Source organism: Poecile atricapillus, chromosome Z, assembly GCF_030490865.1.
Source record: "Poecile atricapillus isolate bPoeAtr1 chromosome Z, bPoeAtr1.hap1, whole genome shotgun sequence".
Lineage (NCBI taxonomy): Eukaryota > Metazoa > Chordata > Aves > Passeriformes > Paridae > Poecile > Poecile atricapillus.
The window spans coordinates 89,405,659-89,421,882 of NC_081289.1; the positions used below are offsets into that span (position 1 = coordinate 89,405,659).

A 16,224-nucleotide genomic window follows, 5' to 3' on the forward strand; every position below is an offset into this window, starting at 1 on the left:
ACGTGACTAGACACCGAGTCCAGCAGGGTGCTCAGTTTTGCATCAGCGATATTAATCATCTGATGTAGGAGCTACCTTACCTGGCTCAAGTTCTTCCTTTGTTCCTAGGATTTTTCACCTCCAGTATTTGCTCCCATTGGTTACCCAACTTCTAGAAGGGGTGCATGCGTGAATTCCTTGAGTTCTTTCCTGAACTCTTCCCGGATCCTTTTCCGAGACTCTTCGTGGCTGGTCAGTTCCTTGACTCTGATACAGAAGTGCTATGGGAGTGGTATCTATCCTGTACTACCTTATATGTCCCAATTCAGGCAAGCCATTTGTAACAATTGGGAACAAAGACATGGGCCCCCTTTGTGCATCACTTTATTATAGAAAACACTCCCGTTTATATCTTCAACTTCTACCAGACGTAACCAAAACTTAACAGAAGAAGGGCACCCATTGGCTGGGCCAGCTGTAGCCTGCTGTCCACACATAGCTCTCTCTCAGCCCCTAGCCAACCTCTTAACTGTCCAGACTGCAGCTGTGCCCTCCTACAGGGCTTTCTGGTAAGCTTTAATAAATTTAACATTTATAACCCCATATCCTAAACTTACCTTCTGTAAAGAGCAACTTTTGGACCATCAGCATCTTTTCTCGTTCTGCATTTTTTCTTGGAAACAAAAACCTACTGCTGCCTTCTCTAAGATATGAAATGGAAAGCAAGTTCCTCTGATGTCTGTGCTGTACCCCTAGAAGTTTAATGGTTTCAACCCATCAGGTACTACTTGTAACATACTGGCTTTTTTTGAATCACTGCAGTTTACTTAGGGCTAATATTGTACTGAGTTTTCCAGTTAGACTGCTAATGCAAACATATTTTCTGTAAGAAATGGTTATGTAGTGTAATTATACCCTGACAGTTTACTCTGTGGAAAATGAGTTTTCTGTTCAACATAACAAAGAAAGAAAGTAATGAAAATAATAAAATTAATATTTTAGCTGCAGGACATTTTGCATGGAGAGCCTCTGCTTATGAACGCCTCAGCATTTAAATCAATACAGTTTGAAAGACTCTCATACAAGTTGATATAATAACCTCTGAGATACTAATGATGAGTTATCACTTCCACTGGGAAACTGTACCAGTCCCAAGCATAAAAGTGGTCATTTAAAATGTCTTTACTAAGCAGCACAGTATTCTGCAGAACTAAATCTCAAGTAGATCTGGCTCCCTAAATGGTAATTCCATCTTTTTTTAAAAGGTCAGCTCAATTAGATTTTGGCAAGATTGAGTCTTCAGTGTCTCTTATTATATTCATCAGGACACACTGGCTGGTAGTTTGCAAGTGTTCATGGGCAAAATGGGTTAGTAATATATTGGTACCAGTACAAATAGATTGTCCTCATCACCTCATAGACAAAACACTCATGAGAACTGTGCAATTCTTTAAACACTAGTGGCATGATATAATGAAGTTGTATTCCATTAAGCACTTGTATACAAGGGAGCAAAATGTCATCACCTGAGTGTGGCTGCATTTCTGTGATACAACCTCATCTGTTCCGTCAACTAGTTTTGCTCTGATCAATAAGCAGTTTTCTGTGGCCTTTCACTACTGTCAGATGTCATTGAATGATGTAAATACACATCAGAAACTAGAAACTTGACAGCTCACCTAGACTAAAGAGAGAAGTGTGGGAGGGGGTGTACTGCTGGGATAGACAGAAATGACAGCTGATGTCTGCTGTGTATAAATGATTTGATATTGCTACAGACAAGATTTTTCATTTTCCATAGGCATGCAACAAAATGATTCTGACTTGTACAAGTCAAATCATTCAAAAAGACCAAAGAGAATAAAAAGGATTTTTGTATTGTAGGACAGCACTGAACAGAATGGCCCACTTGCAAATTGCCTTTATTTTTATTCTTGCCTTTTGGTACTAAATCTTGGGTCATACTTGATGCTAAAATGAAGGAAGAATAAATAAATATTAGAATGTTCTACTAGGCAGTGTACAATGAGTAAATATCTATTCATGCTAGCATGCTCTTTCAAAGTATTAGAGAACTCACTTCAATATTGCATTACAGAATCAAAAAATTGAAAGTATTTTCGTTACTTCTGTTGTTTTTCATTTGTGAAGAAGCTTAAAAATACTTTCAAAAATGGCAAGAGAGGAGAACAGTTATATTCCGTAGTGGGGAATTGTAGCTGAAATGTGCAGGGTTTTTTTCTAGTTTGAAGTCTTTTTGATTCACTTCATGATTCCAATGAAGATCAACTGCCAAGAGTTAAGAGGAAGAGGAAAGAGTTTAGCACTATTCAGTGTCTCATTTATAGCTGCTATATTATGGGTCTTGCACTGTGGAGCATACTTGCTTCTATTTTACCATAAGAAAATTATGATATAAGTTCCAGAACACAGTTTTCTGTGCAGAGAGGAAGTTTCTGTAATAGATGGTTGGGGGTATATAAGCATTTAAGGTTTTTGAAAAGCTGCATGGTATTTGGCCTTTCATCTTGTGGGTTGGTTTAATCCTTCCAATGCAGTATATATATATATCCTGCTATATACGTATGTCTTTACTATATGTGCTGCTATGTAAGAAGCAAAATATAGAAGTCATGATTTTGAAGAGAAACCAAGTATGTTAGTAAAATAAAGTCTGTTCCTAAAAAAAATCAGTGGGTTTTGTAACTTAAAGTAATACCTGCTGATGTGTTAACAGAGTGATCTGAACTCTGGCCTGCTTGTGATAGCAATGTCACTGATACCAGCTTACACTCTGCCTTTCTTTGCTGACAACTGGCAAAACTGCTGAGAAAATGGGAGTATTATCTCTGTGTGATGGTGTGTGCATCTAATGGAGTTCACAGTCTGCACCTTCGCTTCACTCTAGTGAGACCCCTCATGCAGTGCTGCATCCAGATCTGGGGTTCCCAGCACAGGAAGGACACCAGCGTGTTGGAGGAAGTCCAGGGGAATGACATAAAGATGATCAGAGGGATGGAATACCACTTCTGTAAGGAAAAGCTGAGAGAATTGGAGATGGTTCAGCCTAGAGAGGAAAAGATTCTGGAGTGACCTTCTAGCAACATTTCAGAACCTAAGGAGACTCTACAAGAAAGCTGAAGAGGGTCTTTTAACAAGGGTGCGTAGTGATAAAACAAGGGGCAATGGAATTAAACTGAAAAAGAGTAGATTTAAATTAGACATAAGAAAGAAATTTTTTATTGTGAGTGTGGTAAAGTAGTGGAACAGTTTGTGCAGAGAAGCTATGAATGCCCTGTCCCTGGAAGTGTTCAATGCCAGGTTGAATGGGGTCCTGAGCAACCTGGGCTAGTGGAAGGTGTCCCTGCCTATGGCAGAGGAGTTAGAACTACATGATCTTTATGCTGCCTGCCAACCCAAACCCTTTGTGATTCTTCGATATCTTTGCTGCCTTAATAATGTTGTCGTGCTTCAGTGTTCTTATCCATGACACTGAAGTATAATTTGTATGAAGAAAAGCCTGTGCTTCTGCTATGTCAGGTTTTGGGCATGTGCCATGAGGTCAGTGCTTATGTATTGGAGATTGGGTCTTCAATAGCCACTGGCCATACTGTTCAAATATACCAGGATGTCTCAGCTAAGAAGCCTGGATTCAGAGCAGGTGTCACGAGTCCCATTGAATTCTGGAGTTCAGCTGAGGTTCTCGGGTTTCCATCACCTCTGTCTCTAAGGGGTTTTCTGCAGGGCTTTTAGGCCATAGTTGTCCTCATCTGGAACTTAGAACAGGTTTCTTGAAACTTGGTTAAGAATAGCCAAGCATAAGCACTCTGAATTACATGCATTCTCCGTTTTCTCAGACATCAGATCATAGCTTTACCTTTTCTTTATACTGTCAATTATTTGGTGCTTTGTGTTGTACACAGAGAATGACCAGGTGCTCACCTGCCATTATAAATTTGTAAGAAACACAATGAAATGCAAAGTATGTGATTCTAAGTCATCAATTGTTACTCTGCTAGCGTATTTCAGTTAATTTACTGTGTATTATGAACTATGGTTGTGAAAGAGAGGCTGCTGGACGGCACTGTATCGGTTGATGTTTATTTTAAATAAGAAAATTATTTTTATTTTAATTTACCTCAGAACCAGTATTGTGGTCTTGCAAATTAAAAATATCACTTTTTCTGATACAAAAACAACCAAACAATATTAGTGTGCATACAAAAATGGCAACAAATAGAGTTATGTGACAGTGTAGCTGTTAAGCAGAACTTTGGTAACTAAATTCATTGTGACCAGGATATTATCCACTTTTTGTGGGGGTAGAAAGGGAGGTGATTGTGGGTTGTATGTCTGGACTCAAATTTGAGAATTATTCAAATTCTCTAGAAACTAGCAAGAGGGCTCTAGGGCTCTGTTTCAGTTTACAACCTTCCTGTGTTTTAGGATACTTCATAGGTTTATCTAATGTAATTTTCTCTTTTTTTTTTTCCTACTTAGTTCCACATACTGGCAAGTGAGATTAGATATCTCATAGCCCAGTACAACACCTCCAAATACTGTAACCTCCAGAACGCATTGAAAAGCCCCCCAGAAAGAGGGAATAAAATGTCATTTTCCGCTGCTCACAGTCCCATTCTGTATCTGATATTTATAAGATACTTTCTAGATATATTTCTGCTGTAGTTTTGAAATACACTTGTGATCATAATGCATGGCCCAGTGATAAAAAGGTTAAAACTCATTTGTGGTAACAGATGGTTGTGTGGTTGCCACAAGCATATAGTGATTTTCCATAATATTCTTTTTTTCTCTGTTGTACATAATAAAGTAAGCACATAACCTGGTTTGTTTTGGTTTGGCTTTTTTTTTTTTTTTAATTTACAGATTTTGCAGTGTTTCTGTCACTTCAACTTCTTGTTCCTTATTAAGACTTCAGAGATACAAACCAGTAGCTCAGTAATTGCTTTCTTGAATCTGCCTTTAATAATTACATTTAGTAAAGCTGTATCGAAAATTAGAAAGGCAGAGACTAATGGAAAACTAGATTTTTCACTGAATTAGAAAGCAAGACAATCCATATATTGACAACATTTCAAGTTGAAACAGATCAGGAAAACTGTTTTGGACTGTCTGTGCAAAGAGGCAAACACAGGCCTGATGTGCAGTGGCATCTGCATTTTATACAGGCAGAGAAACTATAAGAGATTTCATGTAAATAGGTGTTTTTAGAGGGGACAGTAGAAATCTGATTTGGAAGCAAGTCACCTGAGGTTTTTTAGTCAGAGAACCTTTTTCTTCACATTAAAAGTCTACAAAGTGCTAACTTTTCACTGATTAAAATGCCTTAAAGGCAAGGTGGGAAAAGAAGAAATATGTTTTAATTTCTTGTTTTAGATGTGTGGAAGAATATTTGCTGAAGGTGGTATCACAGCACTGTGAGTCAGTTTGTATGAAGGGGGTAGAGGAGAGGTGGTATTGTTGGTTATTTAATCAGTAGTGGGAATTTTCACTAAAAATTTAAGGCATTTGAATTCCCATTTTAAGAGCAAGGGAAAACATGAAAACTGTTTTCAGGCTTCTGTCCCTGATATGTTAATATTTTAAATGCCCCTTATTACAAGCAGGCAGGGGATTGCCTCATTGATTGATTGATTGATGTATTAAGCACAGTGTGTTCATTAATTACTAGATGTTTTGTGTTACCTCATAATTTAAAAAATACCCCATAAACTAAACAACTTTGAAATGTTTATATATCTGGCAGCGTGAACAGATTATTTAATGGTTGTGTATAAAACAACCAAAAATGTTGGCTGTAAAAGCTTGTGCTTACAAGATTTGTTTTTTCCTGGGGTTTTTTTGGGTTTTTGTTTGGTTTTTTTTTACTGTTCTGTCTCTTACATGCTTTTCTTTTTCCTCTAGTAACTGAGCTGGTTTTTGTTAATAAAGATCATTTGGGTATCTTTGGGTCTTTTGTAGTATTTTGAGATTGGTCTTTGCTTCAGTTAGCTGCTAAATAGACATGGGGCCTAAAATAGGTTGACACCTTCAGCATTTTTGGAGACCCTTATTTTTAAACAGTACAATTCCTCTTACATGCTGCACATTTAATAATAGTTTGTTTTGACAGCATAATGCTTTCTGCTGCTGCATTATAGAATGCATATAAAGAATTGGGCACATTTTTCATGTGTGATTTGGATTGGTGTAGATTAGTACAGCATAGATCTTGTGATTTTTATTACATTGTGGATTAGTTTTGATAAACATGGAAAAAGAGTTTTGATTATGTAAATTTATACAGTTTATTGGATATTTCATTTTACTGCAAAATGTTGCTGAACTTTCAATTTTTAGTATGTCTCATTGAGCATACGTTGATGGTTTGCAGGTTTCTGAACACAGAAAAAAAGACTTTTCCGGCTAGAAACTTCATCTTAAATCCTAATCACATAGCAGAGGATTAAATAGTAACTTTCATTGTGTTAAACATGTATATTAATCACTGTGTAATTTTAAGTTAATTAATAGTAATGGTTGGTAGTGTAATAGACCTTTTCACTAATCCAGCAACTTTTATGACATATGGAAAGCTCCAGTGATTGCTACTGTTAGCAGCCAGTGTACTATACTGTGAGGTGATAACAGCAATGCAGCCACTCTTTGATCACCAGCAATCTGGCACATTTCACTTCTGTTTGTAGAACCCATAAAAGCTAATATTTTCCTTGTTTGGAATGGAAGTAATAAATGTATAAGAAAGCTCTTCATAAGCACAGAGGAAATGGAAAGAAGCAGGAAGGTGACACATGCTTGAGATAACCTCCTGTAAGATCAAACCAGCATTCTTTGTAATTTGGGAGGAATTTTTCAGTTGCAAATGAATTGCTGTTCTGATAGTAATTTTTGGACCTATGGGATTTTTTTTCTGAAACTGGTGGGAGAGATGGAAGACTTTTTAAAAAAGAGAAATAGCATGAAGCTAATGGGAATATCTATCATCTTCCACCCCATTCACCTTCTTCAAAATATTGCAACAGGATCTTCAGAAAAACTTTGCAAACCTGAAGAGCAAATTGCTGCTTGATAACCAAAATCCCAAAAAACTAAAAATTTGTGGCAGTCATGAATGTATAACTGGGTTTTCTAAATGTCTTCCAAAAAATGAGCACAGAAAAATAAGCAATTTTTTTCATCTTTTTACTTCTCCTCCTGCCTTGGAAGGAGCTTTCATAGGATCATAAGGTCATTTGAGTTGGCAAGGGCCCGTGAGGGTCCAGGCACACCCCCCACCACCACCCCTGCTCCACACAGGGCCAATGTAGATCAGATTACACAGGGTCATGTCCTATCATGTTTTGGCTCTCTCCACTATTTCTCTGGGCCCCAGCTCCAGTATTTATCTAATATACACTTTCCAATGAAACTATTAAATAAGCCAGATTTGGCACTAGGTCTGGTCTTATTTTTACAGAAAAACTGAGTGATCTTTTCATGCCGTAATTTTTCATTTGTTCTTTAAAAAGAATGGGTAGAAGATTTGGTGGAAAATGTTTTTAGTGGAAAGAAAGGTGGGGAAATAGAGTTATAACAGAATATCCTAATATAATAGAAATATATGGGTTTAGGGCTTCCACTTTTAATTTCAGGCCTCTGAATTGTGCTCAGTCTGGATGGTCTAAGTAGGTTTTTCTAAGAACAGGCATGCAGCAGCACTTGGACTTTAGATCTAAAGTTTCCAAAGTAACCGTGATGTTACTATTTGCTGTACTTTTCTGTATATGTGGTTTTCCTGCCTTCTTAAATGTTTTCTTTTAGTTTTCACATGGAAGGAGCCCATAAAGACATTGTCCTTTGCTCATTTGTTGCCACCACAATCAGTCGTGCATGCTGACCTAAGTGGACACTCCGTGGGGAAAAGGAGTGTGTGACTGACTGCTCTGAGTAGGTATGTGCAACAGTCTGGGTTGCATTGTTGTCTGAAAAGCTTAAATGGCACTGTGAGCATTTAAATTCACAACCCTTGTTTCTTGACAGTTTACCCTTTTGCTTTTTTTTACCCCTGAGCAGGTAGCAGGGAAGGGAATATATTGTTTGTATAGGTACTGCCCCAGACGCATGACCAGTCGATGTGGACCTTTGAGGTCCCTAATACAGACCTCTTGACTGAGAGACACTTGGATTTTTGTCATCCACCTGCCTCACCAGCTGTGGAGGGAGGCAGACGGGTACCATGTGTTACCAGTGGGTTTTCAGAGCAAGCAGATGCAGTGACATACACTTCTGATTCATGCACAGTGGAATTGTGCATTCCTTTTAAGAATACAGGAGTGGGAGTATTTCATACTACAGACCCCTTCTCCTACTCTTCCTTGGCTGCCTCATTTTAATGACAACACAATATGGTCTTCAGAGGTGTTGTTTCCCTGTGCCATAGTGTGGGTTCCTGTCCAGCATCTCTTATACAAAACTTTAAAATATCCTCCAATCATTTTTCTACTGTTCCTGAATAGAAAAGTGTTCTATAGCCTGAAATTTATCCTAGCTTTGTGGAGAAGCCATGAACTTTCAATCAGATCAGACATGCTCTGTGAAAATAACAGAGCACCAGCAGTGCCTATCCTATTGGAAAAACTACACTATGAACATACTCAGTGCAAAGTTATATTAGTAGTTAGGCAGTTTTCCAGAAGTTTATGGCTTGGCCAAATTTGCTTTCCAGATGTCTTCCTGGTCTTCTTGTCCACGTCTTGGAGAAATTTGAGTGAAGCAGCTTGGGTTTTGTTTTGGATTGAGTTTTGGGGTTTTGATTGGGTTTTTTGGCATGGATAATGTAAAATGTATTTTTCTTTAAGTATGTGTTTGGACTGCCTCAGCTGTAACTTTCTAAAAATATTTTCTGTCTGAATCACATACCTGATACAGAAAATCTGAGTCCAAGAATTAAAGATTGGCGAAAGTATAAGTAACCGAGAACAGTCTTGTAATGGAAAATATTAGATTATTCTAATTGCTCCTGGCTCTGCAGTTGAATTCTATAATGTGTTTTATTAAATTACTTCCATCTCAGGTCCTCTTCAAATGTTATTGAGATTGTAAGAAGAAAAATAACAGCAGTGTGTCTGATCTGCAACATGAAACAAGAGGGTGGGGAATTAGTTGATGCAAGATGAATGTTCCCCTTTATTACCCCTTTAAAAAATTATGAAAAACATATGGGTGAAAGAAAAGGTAAGTAGGGACAGTGGCTTTACAGAAAGGTGAGCAGTAGTTTCTTGCTGAGACAGTTGGAGATGACTTATCAAGTCACATGTGGGATAGGGTAGGTGGAATTTTTTTTGCCCTGTAAATAGAAAAGTGACACTTCCTCTAAATATATAGAAGAATCAACTTTTGCTGCAAATAAGAACCTAGAGTAAACTAGGCATTTGCATCTCTTCTGCAGGGGTGCACTGCAATTGCATAATAATAGAGCCTTTGTAACAAAAAAAAATTAGAAAAAGTTATTTATGGCAGCATTTTGTGTGAATAAAAATGGCAGAAGTTTTTCCATTCAGTACAAAAGGTAAAAACCAGGAAAATGGCAAGACTCAAAGAGGTTTGGAAAGGCAAGTGACGTTTTCGCTAGGTCCCTAATAAAGGAAGAAGAGAATTTGAAGCCTCAGAATGAAGGAAGGAGTGACAGTATCATGTTTTACCTGTAACACTTCTTAGTGGTATCTGTAATATTTTCTTGATAGTATTTTTGTCCAACTGAATTTAGGGTTTTAAGTCTGTATGTGTTTAAATGGGGAGCTTGGTTGGTATCTGCTGGTGATGAACATCAAGTTTTCTTGTAAAATAGTGAAGTATTCACACCCAAGAAGCCAGGACATGAAATGTGACTATATTTCAGCTTAAACAAGTGGATGGATTCTGTTTCCTCATAATGCTGTTTTTAGGAAGATAATAGCTTTGTTACTAAAGTGTTCAAGTCAAGTTAGTTCTTTGGTAGTCTGTGTTTGGATGTGTCTTCTATTTTTGTCTTCATTGAGGAAAAGGCAGTTGCAGATTTTTAGACCCCATGAATAGTACTGTTTGATGTTTTAGCATTTGAGGAGACTGCCATATTGTATTATCAGTTCAAGCAACAGAAAGCTGTTAAAACCAGCAGAATTTTCAGTCATCCACATCCTGTTGCTTTGTTTGCAGTATGCATGCTTTTATTTACACATTTCCTGCATCAGATTCAAATTATAACTTATTTAAAATCTCTCAGAAATGCACTGGATACATAGAATGTTATCTGGCTGAATATTTGTACAGGCATATAATTAGTTGATATTTGCCTCACCGTCTGCTAAGTGACTGAGAGACCAGTTGCAAAATAACATAATATTCACTGAATCAATTTTTCTGTCTTTGATACTATAAATACATGACTATACATGTATTTTTATGTATATTATACATGTATCCAGTGGTTTTGGATAGGTTATTCAATCTTGTATCTCAAAACTGCTAATAGGATATTTTTATTATATATATTATGCTGAATATTGGTTTGTATTGGTATTTCTACTGCCTTGGAAGCTATAGCATCTGTTGACTTGATTGTACTGGAAGTAGTTCCCATAAGTGGTTTAGATGTTGCCTTTTCTCAGACATGGCTGTTTGAGTCAAAATCTGTGCTGCTTTAGCTCTTCCGCTAATGTCAATATAGTTTTCTGCTTGAAGTGTCTTTGATTTACATACTTGCTGTGTTTTCTATTGTAATGAAAGCAAGTTAGGAAATATTTGTTCCTCTTCCCTGTGTTATTTCTTTATGTTAAGTAAAATCCAAACCCTGCCCTTCATGCTCACCTGCTCCCTTTTGTGATATGCCTGTAGCTTGCTGACTGCAGTTCCCATAAACATACCTGGAACAGACCCAGGCCAGCCCTCTTGTCACTGAGCTATGTCCAAACTTTATGATGAATTCTGCAGCATGTGCTGCCCATGCTGCTGCTACTGTTAATGCTATTACCAGTCCCTGAGCCAGTTTAAATCTGGCTCAGGAATATTTGCATCCACTGTGTCCAATTAGCCGACTATATAAATACTCCATTAATCACAGCATGTAAATGCAGAAGCTCAAAAACTTAAATCTCAGTTTGGGTGCAATATTTTATTATTTTTCAGCACTGTTTTTGGTAGCTTCAATAGTTGTGCAGTTTGTCACTTCCATTCTCTCTACCTTCCTTGCACATGAAGAAGCATTTGATTTTCTACAGCTGAATACATCGATAACCACATCCTGGTAACCCGTTTCAGGTCTTGTCTCAGTCACAGCAGGCTTACTCCAGTAATAAAACTGTCTTATATCTATTTGAGCTTATTTCTTTGTCCCACTTTGAATTACCACTTGAAACAGATTGACCTGGCAAGGGAAACCTTTGGTGAGCAGGATGGCATTCTTTGATAAATTGATGCAGTGACTTGTCTTTCCAGGAACAAGTGCTGATGTTTGAAGCAGTGTTGTTAGTTGTTTGTAAGAGTAACACAGGTGGCAGGCAATTGCAGAGGTAATGAGGTTTCCATTTTGGAAGACAGGCCAATGCCAATTTAGTGGAAGTTTGGATGATTTAACTCAGTGAAAGGAAGTGCCTGAAGGTGTTTACATGCATCCTGACTGCTCATCTTCTTATTAACACAATAATATTTGAATGCTCCATTTTGGGGCTGAAGATAGGGTAATCACAGTATTTAAATGTAATATATGAACATACAAGTTGCACGGACATTTAGAAAAACAGCCTCCTTTGTCTACTGCTCTTAAAAATTTATTTGGATGAGCTAGTATGTGGTAAAGAGGAGCAGAGACTTCTCAGATGGATTACTGCAGAGACCCTAATAAGGAGTGATGCAAAGTGGATATGGAATTATTTTTTTCCCCTGGTATTTAATAACCATGATGAATGTGGAGCTGATTTTAATAGCTTGTGTATATGGTATCTTGACTAAATCCTGTTGTGTTTCATATTCATATGTGTTTTGTTAGACACCAGCAGAGAAGAAGACTAAATTCATGTGCTGTGGTAGACGTACCATGGAAAATGAGGAAGTAGAAAGTCAGTTCCTTTGGCATGCTTATTACCCTGCTGCTTGTACATCATTTTATGTGTTCTTTGGCACCATCTACATTTCTGTTTGTAAACAAAATATCTGTGCTTCAGAGGCGTTAGGTCACCCAGGTGTTCTCCAGACAGCAAGTTCAAGTGCAAACAGAATAACACAGACTCAATTTCTAGAAAAAAACTTAGTGTTGTGTCTAACCTCTCCAAAAAATGGAGCCTCTTCCTGCTAGTTGGCTGCAATATGAGGGCACTTGTATTGTGGTTAGAAATTGCATCCTGCCTTGGGAAGTGAGAGGATTCATTACAGACAAAGGGTTTTGTGACAAAATAGAAGATTCCTTATATTTTATCCAACTTAGATTTAATCTGTTTCTTGTAAATACACTTTTGGCATCAGTTATTTTTGCAGTATTCAAGTATTTTATCACAATTTACCGTTTCTATTGAAAAGCTAATATTTTCCATAAAAGGCTCACAGTTTTTCTATTAGTTGAACATATATGATAAGAGGCATTGAGATGATCCAGATGAGCAAATAGAGCAGATTAGGCTAATTTTATTTTTCATCTTTATAACTTTAGATTTTAGCATGTGTTGTAAGCTTCTTCCTTCTTCAGTAAAGAATCAACACATTTTGCCTTAAGTTTGACTGTAAGGAAGTTAGCCAAATAGGTAACCAGAGTGACAATGAGATTTTGAAAGGGTGTCTGTTGTGTATGTAGCAGTTGTCCTCTGCAGGCCAATAAAGAAAAATACCAAAAACAAGTCAGATCTTGTAGCGTCTTGGTTTGGTTACAAATTAGATTTCCGTAGCCAGTGCATCATTGGCAAGGGAGAAGTTTTTTAGTTTAGAAAGCCAAGTAAGTTATTTTTCAGGAAATGACAGAGAGGTTCCTATGGGATTTTATGAACCATGTGTTTGGAAGAGATTGGTTTAAAGAGAGTTGAAAAAATCAGAAAACTACTTACTCTTACATGTCAGCCACTCTTTCATTCAACAGTGACAGCTCTGTAGAAGCCTCCCTCGAGCTTCCTGGGTTATAAGAATTACAAAACTGCCTGACTGGGTTGCAGTATAAATTGTTTTACTGTCTCTTTCTCCAAACCCTGAGAAATATGACAGACACCTATAAAAGGCTATCTTCAGGAAGAATATCCCTGAATTCTGTGCACACCTTTTGTACATTATTCCTGTTAACACTCCCATTTTACAACTGGAGGGGCCTCATACTGCAAAAGAGTATAGGGGAGTTGTGAGGAAATAATCCTTAACTATTTTGTATTGTTGGTGGAAAATACGAACTGCACACTGGAAGGTTCTTGAAGACGTAATCTGATTTAGGTAGATACTGGCAACAGTAAAACAGGTAACTGGGGATCAGAAAACTTTTTAAGTAAACAAATGGCTGAAGGTTGTATAAATTAGTAAGGAGGCATTTGAATTAGGAGTCACATTTATAAGAACAAGTGATTGTTCTTATATACACATCTTTTTATTTAATTATTCTTTTTATCAGTGAAAGCCCAAGGTCGATTGCTGTTACATGAAATTTAACAGGAGTCAGTGAAACAACAGACTTGTTCTCTTATGTCATAGTAGAAAATCTATTTTTGTGAGTTAAAAAGAGTAAAGCTGTTTTCCCAGGCCAGAATGGGTATGGTAACTGCTTCACACGGTTGGAGCTGTTGGGAATACTCTCTGGAAATCATGCAGTGATCATTTCACTTCTCTGTTAGAGTGTTTCTCCCTCACAAACTCTGGACAAAGCAGTGTCATAATTACATAATAACAAGCTTTCATTTCCATAGTCAATAAAACTGTGCACTTTTCTTCTAGTGGTTTAACTTAATATTGTACATTGTACTTGGGACTAAGTGAAAGAAACAGTCTGATTACATATAACTCATGACAGTGCTTGGGGTGATGGAAGGGACTCTTCCTGAGTTTAACCCAACTTTTGAACTGCCTTTAGGTGAGATAAGCAAATCTTACAACTGATAGTGCAGTGGATCTTAGTCTTTTTAGGGCTCCTCAGTAGAAGTGAAACATGTGTTGAGCAGAGCTATGCTGCTGGAGGGCAAGGCACAGGCACAAGGAGCACCTGCCCTGGTTTCAGGGAGGTGGAAGAAGCTGCGAGGACCAGTGCCCAAATGTCTGCACCAGCTGAGTTGCCCCTCTTCAGCTCTAGCTTTCTGCCTGTTCTCATAGCCATCGGGAAAATGTTCAGCATGTGTGAGGATGATACCAGGAAGGAAGGATGACTCTTAGCTCTGTGCCTGTTCATACTCCCTCCCAACACTCTCAATTCCTCAGACATTCACTTCCTTTACTGCCTTTGGCAGACACTCTCATCTCTTCTTTGGGGCCCAAAGAAAAACCACATTGAGCAAACTGGTCTCTTCAGGGCTACATTGCTTCCTTCTTTGCTGTGCCCCAACTAATTTCCCAGTTCTGCAGCAGAAAGGGAGCCCTTTCCTTATGGGCAGATTGCAGGAGCTCAGGTAAAGGCTGCCTGTGTAGAAGAGCAGTTTTTAAAGAGAGTTAACAGATGTGTCTGTTAAGCAACCCACCCAAGGAACAGAAAGTTTTAAGTCTCCGTAGCATGAAATCGTGGCAATAACCAAAGTAAACAATGGGTACTAGACTAAGGAGAACTAAAACTGGGGGGAATATGGTTGGAGAGCAAAAGGGAGATTTCACTTGCCTCATGCCAGTGTGACCCATGTCAGCCTCTATGCCCTTGAGCTGCCCTGTGCCCAGCGCAGAACTGAGTTTTGTTGCCCTGCTTTCCAAAAGATGAAGTCAGAATAAGTTAATGTGTTTTCATTTGGGGGATAGTGAGATTCAGTTTTATCAAGGCTACTCTGAAGTTTGAGTTGGCTCTGAATACTGTCCTTGTCTCCACCTCTGCTGTGGAGGGCATTCAGAAGTATGGAGCATTGCCATAAGGCACTGACACCCCTAAGATGCCAAACTGCTGTTGCAGCTACGTGCAGCTCTGATTACCACCACCACCCAGGTGCTTTTGCTGATTGTGTAGAATATTGTTTTCCCCTCAAACAGTAGGATGAAAATAGGCTTAAAGTTATCTTTTGATCTCTACTATTTCCTGTGGTCTTCTTCTAGTTGTAGTCATAGCACAACTGAGACAGAAAATGTGCCATTGCCTGAGCAATAATGAAGCTCCAAACATGTGGAAATCCTATTAGTGTTTCATGGACTGTAGCTGTCATTTCATTTGCTCTGGAATTCCTTTCATATGGCCATGGCAAAGGTTTAAGGTTGAGTTTTCTTGACACTTTGAATGCATTAGCTGCTCCTCTGACAAAAGTCTGTCAAGTATACTGAAGCATCTGAAGGGATGTATTTATTTCTGTAAGTAATATATTAAATAGAATTAGGGTCAGTAAGCTTGGTCTTGGGAGATAAAAACATGACACTAGAATTTTGTGGAGTTTTCTTTCCTGGTGAATGTTAGACAAATGTATCTGGTTTTTGTAAATTTATCTTTTTCTGCTTCTGTTTTTTGTATCTCCTTATTCTAAATGACACTGCCCCAAATCTCTTTTTCAATTGTAATTTTTCAGAAGTATTGCAATTCACTTTTTCGTGTATAAGTATGCACAATATGTTAGGATTAATTTACCATAATAGTAAACTATGTAGCTAGCAAAATTTCCATGAGTGAATGTGACAGACATCTGTATATTTCTTACATAATAGAAAACCAAACTGGGATATTACTATACTTGTTAGTTTTCATCTCTACTCATGGTCATGTTTGTCATTCTTGTCTGCATTTTTTTTTGTTAAATTGATGATTGCAGGATTTTTTGAGACTAAGTTACTGGAGTTGCATATTTTTGCATCAGATTATCAGATAAAAGATGTCCTTTTGTATCCAATGTACACATGTAGGTAAGAACTGAAGAGGGGCAGTGTCAATATTACCCATAATTCATGATATGCACATGTGGGCACCATGGGCGGTTTTTATACATCTTATTAGTTCCTGTTTTCTTCCATTTATGCTTTCTGTCTTCAAAATTCACAGTGATACAGTACCAGTTTTTTGCCCACAATCCAGTTAAGTTGCTATGTAGTACTGTCCAGTTTCTGCAACAAAAAGAGAAATGTATGTGCTCT

At 37.8% G+C, this 16,224-nt stretch overlaps 1 protein-coding gene across 3 annotated transcripts in view; it reads left to right on the forward strand.

Moving 5' to 3' along the window:
• Positions 1-16,224, forward strand: part of SNX24 (sorting nexin 24) — a 92,083-nt gene that overhangs the window by 28,475 nt on the left and 47,384 nt on the right. The gene's annotated exons all lie outside the window — the stretch shown is intronic.